General features: G+C 40.2%; 1 long non-coding RNA gene across 2 annotated transcripts in view; it reads right to left on the bottom strand.

Annotated features, from left to right (window-relative positions):
- Positions 1 to 13,118, bottom strand: part of LOC135310460 (uncharacterized) — a 58,346-nt gene that overhangs the window by 26,162 nt on the left and 19,066 nt on the right. The window contains exons 3-6 of one of the 2 annotated variants that reach the window (XR_010370522.1): positions 8,472 to 8,864; positions 7,742 to 7,814; positions 2,828 to 2,903; positions 2,050 to 2,146 (exon numbers count right to left, since the gene is read on the bottom strand). This is a non-coding gene — a long non-coding RNA (uncharacterized LOC135310460). Of the gene's footprint in view, positions 1 to 2,049; positions 2,147 to 2,827; positions 2,904 to 7,741; positions 7,815 to 8,471; positions 8,865 to 13,118 lie in introns of those variants that run through there. The other variant, XR_010370521.1, reaches the window with a different exon arrangement.

Consider the following 13,118-nt stretch of genomic DNA (forward strand, 5'->3'; position numbering starts at 1 on the left):
TCTTCAGCAACTGTAAGCTGGCACAGAGCCACTAAAATCTCACAGCTATGCAAAAAGCTAGCAGCTGGGGCTTGGTCACAAAATTAAATTCAGTGCAGGGCAGTTACTTCTGAACGTCTTTACTTGTGCACTATGCACTGGACCCTCCTTTCTTAATTATAGCAACCACATGTGTACTGTGTTGTATAAGTATGTTCCTTAGGCATTAATGTCTCTTTCCAGAAAATATTGTTGTAAGGGTGAGAAATAAATACAGACAGCCAAAATTCACAGATGTTCAGACTGGTGAAAAGTGGGAGAATTTTATCTTTGAAAAGGCATCCACGTATATTTAGTAGGACCTGATAAAAAACAATTTTACAATTAACAAGACTAGCAGGATATGTTTACAAAAGGGAGTGGAGGCTTATGCAAAGAAAACCAAGAACAATGAAGCTGGCAGGTAAAATAATTCCCTGATTCTTGGACAGCCACATCACCTGACTATGTAAGAAGCAAAACAGATGGTACATGTTAATGCCAATGGGCTTATAAACAGCATATCATAATGAACAAATATGTACTGTGTAGCGTGTACAAAAGACATCTAACTTATATTACCCATGCTACAATAAGAATACTTTGGGTGTAATAGAGTTCTTAGACTTTTCATGTCCAAGTAGTGTGAGCAGAGATATGTCCATGTCAGTCACAGTTGAAATGCAGGAAATCAGCAGCTACCTATCCACGTTTATGCATACTCCACAAGCCCATGGAACAGATGGTAGAACCATAGTACAGACTTCCCAAAAATAACTACATAGTTAAAAATAAAAGAAGACAAATTTGATCGTATTGCTATATATTATGTGACTCTGATGGTGATATTAAAACATTTCATGGTATTTTAGACTGCATTTAAACGACTGGTTACAGCTTATGTGCAGAAACTAGCTAGCTTGAAAATAGATAGAACACTAACTGGGGTAGGGAATTGCATCGTGCTGGCTGGTCATTTGAGGTTTATATAGTTTTCCAGACATATATTGCATTGCATGCTCAGCTCTGCACTACCAGTTATGTGGTTATCACCATCAGGACTACTTAATTCAGGTTGGGCATGTTCATGTGAATTGCTGTCATACCTAAGACTTCAACACTGATACTTCCTCCTCCCCCTCCCTGCAACAAAGCCTGAAAAACAATTGGTGAAACTTTAAAGCCTAGGCTAATTAACCTCTGGCATTCCTTAAATCCTTGTCAGGTTCTGAATAGCAGCAAAATACTAATTCTGTGAGTAAATATTTAAGAAAACATTATACAAGTCATCGGAAGAAGTTTCATGGAGGCTGAGCAGCTGACAAAACACTGGCACAGTACAGAATCTGAAAGAAAATCACATAGAAAAGAATACATTAGTATGTTGAAGGTGGGACATCCAATCTTCCATATGAAAATTAGTCAGTCAAGAAAAGTAATGAGCAATGCAATAGCAAAATCTGCAGAAGACACAACAATGTTGCAGATAATCAAGATTAAATGCTGTGAGATGTATCAGAGAATCTTTACAAAGCTAGGAAAATGGGGAGCAACAAATAAAATGCAGGCCTGTGCCATTCAAACCAAAGATGTCTTAATCTGAACATTTTTTGGTTCTCAGTCAACTGTCATTCACCAGTGATCATTTAGTTAAGAATGCTGGTCAGTGTGCAATAGTGTCCCAAAGGCAAATAAAAAGCAAGGATATTTGAGGAAATATAAAATTCTTGCAGAAAGCAGCACTGTTCTTTCACCTGCAAGGCACTGCTTAGTTTCAAAAATTTAAATAATTATGACCTGTAGGAATGTGCTGGTTTTAGCTGGGGTAGAGTTAATTTTCTTCATGGTAGCTAGTATGGGGCAATGTTCTGGATTTGTGCTGGAAACAGTGTTGATAATACAGGGAAGTTTTAGTTATTGCTGAGCAGGACTTACACAGACTCAAGGCCTTTTCATGAAGTAGTGAATGAATTCCCTGTTTTGCTTTGCTTAAGCATGCGGCTTTTGCTTTACCTGTTATACTATCTTTATCTCAACCCACAAGCTTTCTCACTTTTACTCTTCTGATTCTCTCTCCCATCCCACCACGGGGGAATGAGTGAGCAGCTGTGTGGGGCTGAGTTGCTGGCTGGGGTTAAACCATGACAAGAAGAAACAGAGAAAGTTCAGCAAAGCCTCATTCTTTTAGTTTCATCCTTACTGTGTGGGCCAGTTGACAACTTTGGCCAGGCAAGGGCTGCAATTCATCTGCAGAGCTCAGAACACCTTTGGACAGCTAAATAATCCACACAGTGGCCCATCATTCAGGATCACAGTAGTATTCTTTCTTTCCTTCATTCATTTAACTTCTTCCTGTGGGCTCCACTCTTTTGACACCACTCTACAAACTCTGCCCTTTTGCTGTACCATTCCTCCTTTGTCAAAACACCATGTACTCCACAGACAGCATAGTATTCATACTTGCAGACCACCCACTTGAATTATAGGACTGTTCTAGCTTGTCTGGTTCAAATAAATGTGATGAATTTCCAAGGGTTTTGTAAATTCTGAGATTTATTTTAAATTACAAAGCCAAAAATATATCTCAGTCTAATCCCCTTCCTTCCAATCTGTACCACATAAAAACAGCTTTCTGTACCACAAATTGCCCCCTTCTTGTCAAAGGCAAACTTAAATTATGTGGGATCTGTAAAGTAATTGCTATATTTTTAATGTATTTCATGCATTCCTATACAAAAATATAGCAGGAGTGTCAATAACTGTAGTCTAGTTATGAGAAAGTTGAAAAAAGTTTAAGGTGGTAATTTACAGAAGTGAAGGTATGGGCCCATGATTTTTCTTTACCCTCATCATCTTCCATAGAATGAAGACAAAGGATCTTCCCACTGAGAAAATAAAAACAGACTTTTAGTTTTTCATAATCTCATGCTTGAAAACTCTTAAAAAAACAACACAGTTAGCAAAGGCTTCTCACAGATTCTTTAACACTGTAGCACGATATCGCAGAACAATATTACAATGAAAACAGCAGCTGGGACATTTAACAAAATAATAATATAAAATGCCAAATAAAAGTAAACAAAGCCAAATTTGCTGAAGCTATTCATGCCATCTCTACCAGCAAGAACACTTTTCATTCCTGCATTCCTGATCAGCAAAGTCCCAGGAGACAAACTGAGTTTCAAAGACATCAGCTGATGACAGGTATCTGGAAATATCAATACTGGAAGTGTAAGTGGAACAGCCAGCAGATTTGGGACTTCCCTGCTCTTTCACACTCACAATGGTTTTGCTTTCTGATGCCTGAAACTTCCGTCCTGAGATAAGCTTTATCTGACTACCTCTTTTGGCTCTGCTCAGCATTGGATAAGTGTCAGCTGTGTCCAGTCTGTGGAACTGCATTTTACAGAAGTTGTGTATGAAGTAGAAATGGTACAGAATGGAACAACAATAATAATAAACCTAGATGATAGCATGCTCTGTGAAAAAATATTGAAAATGTTTACCTTAAGGAAGAGTGAAGGTGAAATCTAAAAACAAACTACAGATACTCTGATAATGCAAAAAAAGAGGAAATAATCTGTCCTCCATGTCTTTGATGGACAGGCAAAGGAGCCACTGTTTCCAAGTTTCTGGAGCAGTGATTAGGTTTCGGTAAAAGGAAAGCCTTCAAATGTACAGGAAAACTTTGTAACAGTAAGGACAGTTTAAGGTCTAAGACAAATGGCTGGAGATGCATTATCAGAAGTCTTTAAAAATAGGTTAAACAATGTGAATGACAGATTATTAACCATGCTTTGCCCTGTCTCCTATGACTGTCACTTACTGGGTTACTAAACTCCAAGAACATAAGACCTCTTTTCACCATTGAAAAATATGAGAAAGGGGTGACAATTAGAGTAGATTTATTCAGCAACAGTATGAGAAGCCAGTACTACTTGTGTTACAAATCGATAGAGTACAGAACACCTGAGCTGGCTGGCACCTTAACTCAAAAAAGAAAAAACCAAACAAACCAGACTTCAGCAAAGTCCCTTTCAAAATGTCAGCAGAGAAGCAGTATATTAAATATGTGAGCTGTGAAGTATTGCCATAAATCAAAATTGACTAAGACACAAAAATAAAGTAGCAGTAATAAGTGGTCAATTTTCTTTACCGAAACACTAAGTTGATCGCTATAAGATAAAGCTGTTTGTTTCTAAGTATAACTGAAACAAAACTGGAACAAAGGCTGAGTAGTACGCAAGAAAAAGCTGCAGGTGTTTCAAAGTTATTTAGGGTGGTCAAGTCCAGACAGGACTGTGCAAAGTTTACAAGAGAAACCAAAGTAATCACCAAAATGGCAAATGAAACTTGATGTTAGTACATACAAAATAACCCACATTGGACAGAAGAAAAAAGGAAGAGCATACTTTCGTCATCCTAAATTAACTGTGTGAACTTGGGAAAATAGTCTGGTATCACTGTAGAAAACTCATTAAAGACCTCAGCTCAATGCTGAGCTGTGGTAAAAAAGCAGACATGATGTTTTGAAGGATAAGAAATAGGATGGTGAATAACACAGAAAGTATTGTAATGCCATGATTAAATCAGTGGTGGAGTCTCATCTGGAATGCTGTATGTGCTTCTGATTACCCAGTCTCAAAAAGGATACTGCAGAACTAGGCAGGATTCAGAGAAAAGCAATGCAAATGATCTAAGGGCTGGAAACCTCATATACAATAATCACAAAGAATCAAAAAAAAAATCAGTTTCTGAAAGGAACAGACCATCAATGACTAACGTGCACTATGATGAAGTATGAAGAAAGCAAATAAAGGTTTTCCTTCTCCCTGCCTCATGGCACAAGAACAAGGTCATTAATTGACATGAAAACATTACAAATTTAAAAACAAAAAAGGAAATACTGCACATCTAACACATAATTAATCTGTATAAAGCATAAATGCCAAATACTTATACTCAGTCATTTTCTTTCTATATGTTATGAAGCAATTAAAAATACTTAAAGAACTACAGAGGGCTAACAAAAATTGGATGGAACAGTAAACCAATTAGGGATAAGGAGCAATCCAAACCTAGGAGGCAGATCACCCTCTGCCTTACAAGCAATTTCTTGTACTTCCTCAGCTACCTGGCAACAACCAGAGTTGACTGCAGCTTGCTGAACTAATCCAACCATAAAACCAATCTTACTCTGGCCCCTTCCCTGCATCTGTGAGAGATGAAGGAGCAACGTGCATTGTACATCAGCAATGGAGACAGCTAAGTCAGAAGCTGTTCAGGAATGCCACACCACCACTGGAAAGAAACAGTGAAAAGCAGTTTATAAGAGATTACCAAAATCTGTTCATCAAAATTCAATTTAAGAATTACAGGAATGCTAAACTGAAGTTGCTGACCATGGAAGATAAAAGGATGCCCTGAACACAACTATAAAATCTAGATAAATGGGGAAAAAGTAGCTTCACTGAGGCAAAGATGTGAGTACGCAACTGGCAAAGGTCAAGCTTAGGTAAGGAAGCTCATTTGAGGCCTCTCATAGCACTAACCAAGCTATTTAAAGGTGAAAACGTAATAAACTATGCTTTTTTCATATGCAATATATCTCCATAACAGCAAAGGTGTGCTGGCACGGGCCTCAGAAAAGGCACACTTAAAAGCTTTAAAACTGAGTTAACATGTTATAAGCAGGTGGGAAAACAGGAACTCAGTCCAGAACGCAACTCTAAGAGTGACTGTAATTTTAGGCTCCACAAAGGCACTTAGAAAACTGACATATTTCAAAGTGTGCATCTGAGAGACTAAAACAGCTTTCAGAGACACTAACAGGAGAACTTTTAGATCCCACTGATATTCAAAATAAATTGCTAATTGCGTATGCAGCTTTGCAAATCTCCTCTTGATAGAACTGAGACTCCTTGGCTATGTATGTGTCTGTTTGTTCGTTTGTTTGTTTACACATGCATATACATGTATATATAAAAAGTAAACATGGCCAGGACCATTTTCTGACACTGAAACTGTTGATGAACTGATAAGGTCTCTACTACTAAAGTGCTTAGACTGCAAAACAGAGAAGGCACAACCTAGAAATGGATGTTGGGTCGTGCCAGCTCCTAAGTCCTGCCCAGGAATTGCCTGGGAGAGGGGCAGCTGGCCTGGGCCAGGGCACAGCAGTGGCTGTTCCGGCAATGCAGCAGCAGAGAAGACCCAGTTCTGGTGCCCAGCAGATGCCCTAGTACTGCTTGCTAGCACAAAGGAGCTTCTGGAGCCCTGCCCTTGACTACCAGCACCTGAGCTGTGTGGTTTTTTAATTTTGGTGGTGTTTTTCCTTTACAAAGGGGGAACATCAAATAAGTATCTTCTATTATTATATTTCATTACTGTTATTAAACAAGTCCCAAGTGGATAGATATTTTTCTCTCTTGCAGAAAACCTTTTTCTTCCCCTCTAATGCATTTAGTTCACACAAAATGCATGTGATTTTCATATGACGTCAGAGCCAGTACACGGCAACAACATAAAAGCCATATATAGAAAAGGAGGCAGACTGCCGCCTTCTACTGTGCAAGGACTTATGACAACATCGTACTACAGGATTTGCGTGACTAAAGTTAGGCAAAAAACATTCTCCATGAAAGAAAGGCAAGGCAGTCTACAAGCGGTAGCCAGAGGCAGCTTCAGATGTGTCAATTCAGCTGTGTAAAGAATGTGCCAGTCTCACTGTTGGAATAGTTTCCACACTTAATATACAGAACGAGTCATTAAAAATGAGGGGGAGTAACATTAAAAGGTGAGGCACATGGCACACAGTATGCTACCACAGCATACTATATATTCCAGATAATAGTATGCATTAGAAAATCCATTTACACTTTCACTGCTGACAAGTACAGCTACTGCCAATTAACCTCTCTCCCCACCTCAGCCTCAACTTCTGTTTGAAGGTAAATTCCTGGCCCTAATCAATCAACAGGAAATTTGCCATAAAACTTAGTAGGAACAATATTTACTTGTTCAGGATTCTGCTAATGTTTATATTCCCCTAATTTATCTATATATACTTGTTACATTTTTTAGTACATATCACTTGTTTCATCCCTCCACATTATTGTCCTCAATTTTTTGTATAATTTTGGAATAGCAAAGGCTATATTCAGCCACCCAGATTATTATCAGATTTAAAAAAGCTGGGTAGGTGCTTAAGAGGCAGATCTCCCTGTCTAGGAGAACATCTCATTTCTAGTTCCAATCCTCCTTTAAGCTTTGTATGAGTGGGTCCCCTGTAAATTGAACAAGGGGAGGCATAAGCAACGTCAGACAACTCAGTTACTGGAGGTCTGTGTAGCACAAGTTCAAAGTTGACAGCACAGGTGAAAGATTTGGTCAGTGCAATAACCACCACATTCTGATGGTTCAGGGTCTAATTCTGCTCCATGAACATCAATGCAAACCTCACCATCAACTTCTGTAGTAACAATATTTGACCCTGGATTACAAGTGATGTCCCACTGCTTTCTTGAAAAGAAAACAGCAAGTACTGTTAATTCGTATGTCACAACACTGGTAATCTAAAGGATTTGAACATATCAGTTCTGAAACTATATCCAAATTATAATATCCCATTTCAGAGGAACTGTACAGCTTGCTCTTCCATACACAGCTTGTATGGATTCACGTTGGTGACTGATTAATATTGACATTCAGGAGTTAAACACACCAGTTAAAGTATTCCAATGCAACAACACCGGATCAGTTTGACGCATTACATGAGAAAGTAGGTCTGAGCTCACCTAGGAAAAAGGGAGAAAGATCATGCAGAAACCTGTTTCAGTTTTGAGGCTGTTTGAATTAATATCGCATTATGCACGTAAAGGCTCTGGCTGAACATACAGCTACTGAATAAACTCTGACGAAATTGCCAATACGTTCACACAGAATTCCTGACGTGAACAGGTGAGCACAACTTAAAGCTGCACAGAATAAATCGTAACTTACATAACATACCTCTCAGTGTGGGACATTGCTAGAAATTAATGTTAAAATAATCCCTTTGAACAAACTCCAACCCATCCCACTACTGCAAAGCTCATCTGTACCACACTTCCTGAGACTGAATAGTCCCATTGATGACAAGAGGACTATCCACACATTATGGTACTGTTCAATATAGGGAATGCTATGACTGAGTTTGATCTGCACTTTTTATTACATATAACACTAAATCTTACTCATAGAAATACAACTGCATGAGCTTTAATTTCATAAACAGAAAATAAAAGTGCTTATTTTATTGCAGTTAGTATGTAAAAGGCCACAGGAAATCTACCCACTCCAAGATGACTCTACGCATCTTCATATTGTAAAAGATATTTGGAATTAATTTCCTGTGTGAGATTCTGCTATTTTGGGAACACTAAGTTAAGTGCTGATATTCAAAAGCAACCCACCTTCTGGGTGAAAAATCCATGGTTCTTTAACAATCCATAGGTCTTAGGTACATTCCCTAAGCAGGAGGGAATCTTCTTCTTATGTTATAATACAGATTTGTACAAACATAAAAAGTTCTTAGTCCACTTTTCTGCCAGTCGTTAATTAAAAAAAAAAAAAACCCAAACCAAAAACCTTCTGATGTTATTTTGTTCTTTCCAACTTCTAAGGATGAAAAAATCTTATTTTCAAATTAATAAGTCTGGTGCCTCTATACATTGTTTTCCATTTCCATGATCACATTTTCCTCAGTGCATGAACAAATTCAACTCTATTTGCAGGAAGACTGACTCAAAGAGTTCTTGCTGAGGGTGAGGGGACCAGAGCAAAGATCCAAGGCCGTAGTGCACTTCCTAAAATGCAGAATTACAGAAATTGTATGATCTAAATGTATATGTGTAAATTAAGGTGGGGAAGAGATGGAGGGGAAATTCAGATGTATTTCTATATGGCTTTAACCTAGCAGAACCCACATGTGCTAACTTTAAGATACTAAGCAACTCAAGTTTGACTTCAAAGATGCAAACACCAGCTGTGTTTGTTGAATCAAAGCCTACAAATGCAGGCTGTCATTTGTTTTGTTCAAAAGAAACATTTGCTATAAAAGGAAAATGGAACAAACGGCAAACTTGTCTGAGTCAAGTGCAAACTTTGTATACCTGATGCTTGTTCCGGCTTTATTTGGCAATCTTCTTTCCATAGTAGTTCTCCAAAATGAAACACAAATGAAACAATGCTAATAAAAAGCAGTTGTCCAAATAAGTAGGACCATCAAAATACATTCATATTACTTAAGATAAACTAACTCCTTTATTGCATTCATCTAACTCATCCTCAGTCCAAGCCATTAAAAGACACAATTAAAGCAACACAGCTGTCAAGTGAAACAGTAATCCAGTAATACCACTTTGTCCTAAAATAGCACATTAAAAATTAAAAAAAAAAAAACAAACCAGCCCTCTTACATAAACAAGTCCAATGATTTGTGCGCTTCTTTACCCCTAAGATCACTAATAATGTTACCAGCCAGAAATGGCATTTACCCAGTATAGGACATCAGTGACCAATGGCCTAATCATAATTGACCCGATCAAAGGCAATTAAGGAAATTAATCACATAATTTAAGCTGGAAGTGAATGTCAATAGTTTATTTCTAAAACAGCAACAAAAATAGTTTCTTCTATGCAGCCTTCTCCACATTTGTCATGTGCTAGAATAGTTTATAAACAAGAGAAGTATGTATCAAGAATCTTGCCATACAGGTTAAAGAGGATGAAATGTATCTCTGGAATGCTCAGGTCCAGAGCCTGACTAAACCGTTATGTTCCACTTAAACCTTTGTGCTAAGCCCCAGTAAAATTCATTCTGAAGAACAATTTTCAATGGTTTTGTTAGAATCATAGAATGACAGAATGTCCTGAGTTGGAAGGGATCTTCAAGCATCATTGAGTCCAACTCCTGTCCCTGCACAGGACAACCCCAAATTCACACCGTGTCTCTGAGGGCATTGTCCAAATTCTTCTTGAATATTGCCAGGCTTGGTGCCGTGACTGCAGCCCTGGGCAGCCTGTCCCAGTGCTCCACCACCCTCTGGGGGAAGAACCTTTTCCTAATATCCAACGTAAACCTCGCCTGGCACATCTTCCTGCCATTCCCTTGGGTCCTGTCATCGGTCACCAGACAGAAGAGACCAGTGCCTGCCCCTTCCCTTCCCGCTGTGAGGAAGCTACAGGCTGCAATGAGGTCTCCCCTCAGTCTCCTCCAGGCTGAACAAACCAAGTGACTTTAGCCACTGCGCATACAGTTTCTCCTCTAAACCCTTCCCAACTTCGTGGCCCTCCTCTGGACACTCTCTAGTAGCTTTATATCTTCAATGTACTGTGGCACCCAAAACCGAACACGGTACCAGAAGTGAGGCCACACCAGCGCAGAGCAGGGCAGGACAATCCCCTCCCTCGACCAGCTGCGATGCAGGGCTTGATGCACCCCAGGGCACGGCTAGCCCTCTTGGCTGCCAGGCCACACTGTTGGCTCACGTTCAGCTCGCCATCGACCAGAACCTCTCTGCAGAGCTGATCTCCAGCCTCTCCTTCCCCAGTCTGTCTGTACATTCAGGGTTGCTGGGCCCCAGGTGCAAAATCCAGCACGTGCCCTTGTTAAACTTCATATGGTTGGTGATTTCCCAGCTCTCTGATTTGCCTAGATCTCTCTACAAGGCCTCTCTGCCCCTGAGAGTGTCAACAGCTCCTCCCAATTTTGTGTCACTAGCAAACTTAATTAGTATTCCTTCAGGTCCTGCATCCAAGCCATTGATGAAGGCATTAAAAGAGTACTGGCCCTAAGATGGATCCCTGTGGAACCCCACTAGTGACTGGCCACCAGCCTGATGTAACCCCATTTACTATGACCCTTTGAGGCCGACCCATCAGCCAATTGCTCACCCACTGCATTATGTGTTTACCCAGCTGTATGCTGGACATTTTGTCCAAGAGGATACTGAGAGAGACAGTATCAAAAGTTTTCCTGGAATCCGAAAATATTATATTGACTGGCTTCCCTTGGTCATCTAGGTGGGTAACCCTGTCATAGAAGGAAATTAAGTTTGTTAAGCAGGACTTTCCCCTTGTGAACCCGTGCTGGCTGGAACCAATGACTGTATTGTCTTTCAGGTGTTTTTCAATAACCCCCAGAATAATCTTCTCCATACTTTTACCAGGCATAGAAGTGAGACTGATGGGCCTGTAGTTACCAGGGTCATCCCTGTTGCCCTTCTTGAAGACTGGGACAAAGTTTGCCAGCTTCCAGTCAACGGGGACCTCTCCAGATTCACAGGAGCACTGAAAAATCATTGAGAGAGGTCTCACTATGACATCAGCCAGCTCTTTAAGTACCCTCGGATCAATCTCATCAGGCCCCATCAACTTATAGGGATGCAGCTGGAGCAGCAAGTCCCGCAGAACTTTGGGGTTTATTGGGAATTTATCACTCCCGCAGTCACAGTTCTCTCATCAGTGTTGAAGACAGAGTCAAAGAAAGCATTAAATGTCTCTGTCTTATCTATGTCCCTGCTTGTGAGGTGACCATTCTTATCAAGCAATAGGCCAATGTTATTTCTGGCCTGCCTTTTGCCATTCATGTATTTAAAAAAGCCCTTCTTATTGTCCTTCATGGTACTGGCCAGTTTCAACTCTAATTGAGCTTTGGCTGCACACATTTCCTCCCCACAGTGGTGAACAGCATCCCCATAGACCTCCCATGCCTCCTGAAGAGTCTGTAACCCTCCATCATGGCACACCAGTCATGGCACTCATCCCACCAGGTTTCACTTACGTCAACGATGCTGTATCTCTGGGACTGAGCCAAGGCTTCTAGCTCCTCTTACTTGTTTCTCATGCTGCACACATTTGTGTAGAAACACTTCAAGGGCAGTTCATTATACCCATTGCCACATTTGCAGTCTGAAGAGTCTCACTAGCATGTTGCTCCTCCAACTTTGGCGTGTCCACCTATTGCCCATGGCTGACTATCTTAGTACTGCCCCTTTCCCCCTTCCAATCTAGTTTAAAGCCCTGTCAATCAGCCCTGCTAGCTCCTGAGCAAAAACTCTTTTCCGTTTCTGAGAAAGTTGAATACCATCAGATGTCATTAGCCCTGGTGTTGAACAGACCATCCCATGATCAAAAAAATCCAAAGTTCTGCCCATGACACCAGCCTCGGAGCCATGTGTTGATCAGCTGGGCCTGCCTGTTCCATTCAGGATTATTCCCTGCTACTGAGAGAATCAGGGAAAATACTACTTGAGCACCTGATCCTTCAACCACCTGTCCCAAGGCTCTGAAATCCCTTCTGATAGCCTTTGGACTTCTTCCTATCTCTTCCCAGCTGACATGGAGAACCAATAACGTCTAATAGTCTAAGAAGCTTATCAGACTAGGGAGTTTCCTAGTGACATCTCTTACCCTGGCCCCAGGAAGGCAGCAGACTTCCCTGTGGGTGGGGTCCAGTCAGCATATCAGCCCCTCTGCTCCCCTCAGGAGGGAGTCACCTATGACAACTACCCTTCTAAGTGTTCTAAGTGAGAATCCTCTTCCAAGAGGATGCTGATGTGAAATCTTGGCCCCACTACAGTTAACAGCTGTAGCTGCTGTTGGCTTCAGTAAAACCAGGTATTCAAACAATTTTTTATAAAGGTCTTTCTACCTGTCATCAGAAATAGAAAGATAACACAGACAATGCTGCTAACACATCACAGGTAAACACAAAGATAAAAGACTTTGAAATGAAAGATGAAAGACTTTGAAAATGTGGTTCTAGCTACACAGGTGCAATGCAGCCAGAAAACATCCTCTTAACTTTAAGTGTTTTTGTACCTTGAGATGAAACTCTCAGTTGCTGGAGCAACTATCTTATTTTTCAGTGGTCATACATACAAATGTTGTAAGGCTCAAAATGGTAACAGCTCTGGGATTTAATGAACTCACCTTCTTAAAAGGCATAGTATAAAGCAGACAGATTTTCTACTATCAAAGAAACAGCTAGAAAAATTGCTTCTTTCTTCTACAGAACACTCACACATTTTAGTCCCCCTTGAATCAATGCCACTTCA

The sequence above is a fragment of the Phalacrocorax carbo genome, chromosome Z, assembly GCF_963921805.1.
Source record: "Phalacrocorax carbo chromosome Z, bPhaCar2.1, whole genome shotgun sequence".
Taxonomy (NCBI): domain Eukaryota; kingdom Metazoa; phylum Chordata; class Aves; order Suliformes; family Phalacrocoracidae; genus Phalacrocorax; species Phalacrocorax carbo.